Genomic DNA, 8,012 nt, shown 5'->3' on the forward strand with positions numbered 1-8,012 from the left:
CCCTTTCATAGGTCACTTCGATGCTGCGGTGACATCACCAGTATGGGAACATCCCTCGGTGTGACGAATGTCTGAAGCCCTATACCATCCCGCCAATCCTATTGGCCAAATAGTGCTTGGCACTGCCCTACGCATGCGTACGCATCATATACCTGAGTGCCGCACACTATTTCACTCAGATTTCATTCCTTCAGGGAAGCAAATCATCTGTGCCCTAAGGAAACCATCTCGCGTTCTCAGCGTTTTTTCTTCGACCAGTGTTTAACTCTTCTTCGCGGACGCGATGAGTCAACGAAAGGTAAGAGCCGTTTAATTGGTTTTGTCACGGGGTGAAGGACCACTCGACAAGAGGTGCGTGAATTAAATGCCCAGGAGGGTGGATTTATTGAAAAGTGAAGGGTGCTTGGTGAATTGTCCTGATCCGCTTTCAGCTGGTTGGTGCTTCCCGTGTGCTCTCCGTGCTCTTCGGTGCCAATCAAGGGGAAAGTGGGGGTCCTGACGTGCTCCAAAGTATGTGGGCTGTCGGTCACTCGCTGCTTTCTGTGAAGATAGAAGAGAGGGGTTAGACCAGCGTTCCATTCGGTTCGAGAACCTCTTCTGAGTGTAACATGTGCTCCTTTTAAATGTGCTGGCTGATGGGAAGCAGCTGTGACCGATCAGCTGGTGACGAGGACGTGCAGGTGTTTTGCTTTGGTTTTCAGGGCGACGCTGATTCCTCTGGGAGTGCTCGTCACATCCCCCCCCCCCAAAGCGTTGTTCTGGTCCTGCAAAGACATGTAGAAAGTAGGGGTGAAATTAGGGGAGGGTGGGGAATGACCCCTGAAAGACCTGCATAAGCTGTACTTCCTCTCGGCGGGGAACAGCTTCCTGCTGATGTAGATGATCGGATGCTCCTCACCTTCCTGAATTTGGGAGAGGACAGCTCCTAGTCCTGTGTCGGAAGCATCCGTCTGCATCAGGAAGGGGCAGCTAAAGTCCGGGGCGCAGAGTACCGGCGAGGACGTGAGTGCTGCTTTCACCTGGGAGAAGGCTTCTTCCGCCGACGGGGTCCAGCATACTTTCTCCAGCTGCCCCTTCCTGGTCAGGGCTGTCAGGGGGGCGGCTAAAGAGGAGAAGTTGGGGATAAAACAACGGTAATAACCCGCCAACCCCAAGAAGGCTCGTACCTGGCCAGCCCAAGTCCAGCCCGCCGGAGCTCCGAGAGCACCCTCCGCAGACGATCCAGATGTTTGTCCCACACCTCGGAGTGGACTACGACGTCATCCAGGTAGGCGGCTGCGTAAGCTTGGTGAGGCCGCAGGAGGATGTCCATCATCCGCTGGAATGTCGCGGGGGCCCCTTGTAGGCCGAAGAGAAGGGTCAGGTACTGCCAGTGGCAACTGGGGGTGGAGAAGGCGGTTTTCGGCTTGGCGGCTTCGGAGAGCGGTACCTGCCAATAGCCCTTGGTGAGGTCTAGGGTGCTTATATACCGGGCCCTTCCTAGCCGGTCCAGCAGTTCGTCCACCCGAGGCATGGGGTACCTGTCGAATTCGGAGACTTCGTTCAGGCGGCGGAAGTCGTTACAAAAGTAGAGGGTGCCATTCGGCTTTGGGACCATCACAATGGGGCTGGACCACGGCCTACGGGATGGTTCTATTACCCCCAACTTTAGCATCTGTTGGACCTCTTCCTCAATAGCCTGGCGACGAGCCTCCGGGACTCAGTAGGGCCGTTGCCTAACGATGACTCCTGGGGGCGTCCGGATATGGTGTTGAAGCACGTTGGTCTGCCCGGGCTGAGAGGAGAACACATCCTTGAACTGACTGACCAGGTGCTGCAGCTCAGTCTTCTGGGCAGCCGAAAGGTGGGGGTTGACATCCACAACCACGGGCTCGGTGAGGCTTAGGGCAGCTACTTGGTCCCGGGTCCCCACCCGTTTCTTTAGGAGGTCGATGTGGTAGAGTTGCTCCGCCTGCCGTCGTCCCGGTTGTCTCAGGGGGTAAGTGACCGGTCCAATCCTCTCCACGACCGAGTAGGGTCCCTTCCAGGAGGCCAGAAATTTGCATGCGGAGCTGGGGACCAGGACCATGACGCGGTCTCCCGGTTGGAACTCCCGTGGTTGGGCTGCCCGGTCGTAACGACGTTGCTGCACCTGTGGGCCCTGGTGAGGTGTTCCCGGACTAACGGCATCACTCGGTCGATCCGTTCCCTCATTTGCCGGACATGTTCGATGACGGTACGATGCGGGGCCGGCTGCTGCTCCCATGCTTCCCGGGCCACGTCCAGGAGGCCCCGGGGTTGACGGCCGAACAGGAGCTCGAAGGGGGTGAAGCCAGTTGAGGCCTGGGGAACTTCGCGGATCCCAAAGAGCACGTAGGGGATCATGAGGCCCCAATGCCGCTTGTCCTCCGCCGCCACACGTCTGAGCATTTGCTTGAGGGTCTGGTTAAATCTCTCTACGAGGCCATCAGTTTGGGGGTGATAAACAGTGGTCCTGGGCGACGTGGCCTGACAGGTCGGGCAGGCTTGACAGAACCGCTTTACCTCGGCGTCCAGGCCTGGCCAATGGAAGCGGTCGCGGATGCGTTGTACAGTATTGGCTGCCGCGAGGTGTCCTGCCATGGGGTGGGAATGGGCCAGCTCTAGAATGGTCTCGGTCTTGGCTCGAGGCACAACTAGTAACTTTTTCTCCTCCCCCCTATGCTGGGCGACACAATACAGCAGGCCATTCTCTACAACAAAATGTGGGAGAGGGTGGGGCCGGGGGAGGAAGCCCTCTCCATCCACGACTCGCATCTGGCTCCAACAGTGCTTGAGTCGGTCATCCTCCCGCTGTTCCTTGGCGAAAGAGCCCCCTCCAGCGGCCTGTTGGTAGACATCATAAAACAGATTAGTAGATTGGGAGGGGGCCTCACCTTCTCTCCCACTGTCAGAGATGAGCAGGGCCGGTCGGCGGCGGGGTCCAGGCGGCCGCCTCGGTCTTCGACGGTTCCCCTTGGGGCTGGCAGGCTGAGTAGCGGTGGACAGCAGCTTCTCGAAGCCGGGCCAATCCCTTCCAAGCAGTACGGCCACCGGCAGGTCCTTCACCAGGCCTACCTCCACCGGCCAGGTGCCTTGGGGGGACGAAATGACCATCTCACGGGCCGAAACTTGGCGAGTGTCTCCGTGCACGCAGGTAATCGGTAGGAAGTTTTTCTGGCCGCTTCGAGGGGCGCACAGCCGCGACTGGATGAGGGTGACCGCACTGCCTGAGTCCAACAGGGCCCGGAACCGTCTTCCATCCACCTTCACGTCTGCTTCGGGGGCTCCCGCCGGCACCCGTTGGTGAAGGATGCAGCCTGCCAGCCAGGCTCGCGGAGGCGACGGTGGTTCGGCACTTGGCATGGGCTCATCTCGCGGTGGGGGAACTGTCGGCCTGCTGACTGGTCGCGCGGTGCCTTCGAGCGGGCGTTGCTCCTGGACCACCCTCCAGGGGAATGGCGGCAGCCGGTCCCCTGCCCCGCTGGGATGGACAGCATCCACCAGCTCGATCGCCTCCACTAGTTCCCGGATGTCATGTGGGTTCCTCATGCCGACGGCCTGTCGGTGGGCGCGAGGTAGTGTGCGCAGGAGCCGATCGACCACCACTTGTTCCGCTACCTGTGTTGGTGTGGGGTTTCCTTCCAACAGCCAGTGCTGGGCGATGCGGCTGAGTTCGGCTGCCTGGGCATGGGCTGGCACCTGGGGCTTGTATTCCCACTCGTGGAACTGCTGGGCGGCGCTTACAGGGGAGAGGCCCAGTCTCTCTGTAAGCCCTCTGTGCTTCACCGGTGAGTAGGGGTGCCAGCGCCCGTGCCCACTCGTCCTCTGGCCATCCCTCTCGGTGGGCAGTGTTTTCGAAAACCTGAACGAAGGCTTCCACATCGTCATCGGCTGTCATCTTAGGTAACAGACGGGTGGCTTGTGCCCGAGGCTCAGGTCGCGATGGGGCGGGGCCGCCCGGACGGCGGCGAGTTCATCCTCCGTCCTGCCCAGGCGAGTGGCGAGGTGTTCCGCTATTTGCTGCTGGCGGATGCTAACTTCAGCGAGGCATTGTAAGATGTCCTCCATCGCGGGGACATGCGTGCCACCTTCCGTGGTGCTTGTGACAGAAACAGGAAAAACAGGAAAAAAATTAGGAGTTGGGGCGGTGATCTTGTCCGTGATTCCTCACTGTACTGCCCGCATTCTCCACCACTTTCACGGGGTGAAGGACCACTCAACAAGAGGTGCGTGAATTAAATGCCCCGGAGGGTGGATCTATTGAAAAGTGAAGGGTGCCTGGTGAATTGTCCTGATCCGCTTTCAGCTGGTTGGTGCTTCCCGTGTGCTCTCCGTGCTCTTCGGTGCCAATCAAGGGGAAAGTGTCCTGACGTGCTCCAAAGTGTGTGGGCTGTCGGTCACTCGCTGCTTTCTGTGAAGATAGAAGAGAGGGGTTAGACCAGCGTTGCATTCGGTTCGAGAACCTCTTCTGAGCGTAACATGTGCTCCTTTTAAATGTGCTGGCTGATGGGGAGCAGCTGTGACCGATCAGCCGGTGATGAGGACGTGCAGGTGTTTTGCTTTGGTTTCAAGGGCGACGCTGATTCCTCTGGGAGTGCTCGTCACAGTTTATCACGAGGAGGTACTCATGAGAGGTTCGTTAGAAGCCTCTACATGTTCTCTCCGTGATAGCCTACGGCTACAGTAAAAAAATAAAATAAAAATGAATCTGCGCTCTGGAGTGTATTTTCTATAAGTCACCTCGCATCTAACCCCCACCGTTTCGCTTCTGCGGTCACCGAGGCCCCATACGAGGTTGTGGTTTGGGGCGATATGTGCGGCTTGACTATGAATACAATAATGCACTGGAGTTTTTCCACCTGCTCGCTCTCCCCCCACTCGAGTGTGTTAATCTGCAGATTTGCTTTTATGTTTGTCCACTGCGGCTTCGAACTCAGAGTAGGCTCTGGCTGGCACATGCGGTTCTCTCCCTCCGAGCGGACAGGAGAAACGCGCCTCCCCTTCCTCAGTGAGCTATTTTATGTGGTTACCCGCATGGTGGATAAATAACCCCTTTTTTGGATTTAATTCTGCCGTGGATATGCTTCAGGATTAGACACAACGAAACATAGTGACTTTTACACATGTGCTTTCCTTGCTTGCGGACGCTGTGAGCTTTTCGTGCTCGGACGTTAATGCATGTGGGAAAGCTGCAGGCAAAGGCTTGGAAACCACTACGTTTTATGGGCTGCAAGGTAGCGCTTGCCCGGCATTTTCACTATGGGTGTAACGCACAATTCATCACGGATACACCATTCAGTTCTTCTTTCAGCTTAGCCTTGGCTTATCGAGTATTTTCAAAATGCATGGACGCAGTTCTGGCCCTGTTGCGGCTCCAGGGCATTTGTGTATTGAATTGCCTGGACGATTGGCTGGTGTTAAGCACAATCGCAGACTCAAGCACACTCCCATCGGGATCTTGCGCTGAATCATCTAAACAGCCTGGGCTTATACACAAATTTCTATAAGAGTGTTTTAATTCCTTCTCAGCGGATAACCTTCTGGAATAAACTTGGACTCTCACGCGATGACAGCAAGACTATCTCTCCCGCGCGCTCAGTCTCTCATGTCATGCGTACGTCACTTCAAGTGGGTCGCACAGTGACGGTGAGTTTGTGCCTCAGACTTTAGGTCTAGTGGCAGCGGCATCCCCTGTAATCCATCTGTGCTTACTTCATATGCACCCTTTTCAGTGGTAGGCGAGAAGCCGGAACATTTCACCCCGTTGTCTTCTGCATCGGTAGATTTCTGTGACACGGAGGTGTGTTATGTCAATAAGACAATGGATGTCAACCGAATTCCTTCTAGCTGGAGTTCGGCTGGGGATTTGTGCTTCCCGAGAGACTGTCACGACGGACTCCGGTTATGGAGCTATTTGTCAAGGGCGCTCAGCTCACGGAGTATGGATGGCAACTAGGGCTGGGACAACGCGTCGAGGTCATCGATGACGTTGACGCAAAAAATACATCTACGCAAAATATGTGCATCGATTCGTCGGGCGCATAGGAGAGAGAGCCCCCGCTGCGCGCGCACTCACAGTCTTCAAACAACACGAGCACTTCTTGCTCTCTCTCTCCCTTGTGCATATTAATCAAAATCATTAAACACGATATAAAAAGGGCGAAACACCAAAGTTTCACGCGCGCCCGCGCACTCACAGTCTTCAAACAACACGAGCGATGTCTTGCTCTCTCTCTCTCTCTCCCTCGTGCATATTAACCAAAATCATTAGACACGATAGAAAAAGGGCGGAACGCCAAAGTTTCACGTGGAGCATTCGGAGATTTTTTTTTTCTCCATGACAGGCTGCTGGCTTCCACTGTTAATTTTTATTTTTTATTTTTTTTGGAAAAGCCCTCTCTGTATTAGCTTAAAGCCCTCAAGTTTACAGTGGTTACTGTATTCTTTCAATTGCTCTAAACAAGTATTTCGGGTGACCTTTTTATTGAATGCTAGACATCAAGTTGTTGTTATTTTCATCTGAAAGAAGAACTTTTTTCAGTAAACTAGGCCCTATGTGTTCAGTAAGCTTGTTTCAGTAAGCTATGTGTTTTCAAGGCTTCAAGGTTTTATTGAATGCTATCTCTATACAAGTGCAAAGTAATGCATTCTTAGTCTTTTATATTGTAATTTTAAGAGCAATAAACATATATTGCAATGTTTAGGAATTCATGTTTTTTTTATTCAGATATGTAAATCAACATTTGTTAGTAGACAATTAATGGGGAGAAAAGAATTGGTCTGAAAAAATTAATCGTTAGATTAATCGATGCATCGAAAAAATAATAGCTAGATTAATCGTTTAAAAAATAATTGTTTATCCCAGCACTAATGGCAACACAATGCAGTTGGCATATAAACAGGTTGGAATTACTCGAATCTGCTGATCGGCTGTCATGTACTACTCAGATCAGACAACATAGCGGTTGTGTCTTATCTGTATCGTCAAGGAGGATTACGCTCTCTCCCCTTGTGCAGGGGGAATGGAGGTTGCACCCCCAAACCGTGAGCCTTTTATGGCAAATATTTGGAGAAGCAAGAGTGGACTTATTCGTGTCTAGCATGACTATGCATTGCCCGCTGTGATTCTCCTTATGCCCTCCATCGCCCTTGGGCTTGGATGCGTTAGCTCACAATTGGCCCAGAACCAGCTTGTATGCTTTTTCCCAGATTCGTCTAATTCCAGCGGTGTTATCCAGGATACGGCTGGACAGAGTGGAGCAGTTGCTGCTGGTAGCTCCGTGGTGGCCCACACAGCCGTGGTTTGCAGACCTGGTCATTCTGCTAGCGGTCTCTCCATGGAGATTCCCCTCAGACACGACTTACTATCGCGAGCACAGGGAATGATTTGGCACTAAGGCCAGATCAATGGAAGCTGTGGGCGTGGCCTCTGAGGGGAGTGAGGTAATATGTCCCGGTCTTTCTGTTGAAACCACTGAGACTATAATGAATTCTAGGGCAGCTTCTACGAGATGCTTTCAAATGGAAACTGTTTACGACCTGGTGTGGAATTCGTAATTCGTAATTCGATCCGGTTTACTGCCCAGTGGCTTCAGTACTGGAGTTCCTTCAAGACCGTTTCTCTGATGGAGTAACGCCAGCCACTCTGAAAGTTTACGTGGTAGCCATTTCAGCTAACCACGTTTATGTATGTATATGTGTATATATATGGAGCTTCAGTGGGCCGTCATCTGCTGGTCTCTCATTTTATACAAGGTGCCTGATGACTGAGGCCTTTCCGCCCTGTGCGAGTTCCTTCATGGGATTTATCCATTGTGTTGCAAGGTTTATCAGGGCATCCGTTTGAGCCCTTTGTAACTAAACACTATTTCAGCATTAGTGTTCTCAGAATGCTGTGAACTGACAAACCTGAGCATTGAGGCTCTAACATAAGTTTATGTGCATAGGAATTCTAACACATTAAAAACGGTCTCTCTGCATTGCAAAGACCATTTCAATTAATAAGAAAGAGG

This window comes from Carassius auratus, unplaced genomic scaffold, assembly GCF_003368295.1.
Source record: "Carassius auratus strain Wakin unplaced genomic scaffold, ASM336829v1 scaf_tig00217119, whole genome shotgun sequence".
NCBI lineage: Eukaryota > Metazoa > Chordata > Actinopteri > Cypriniformes > Cyprinidae > Carassius > Carassius auratus.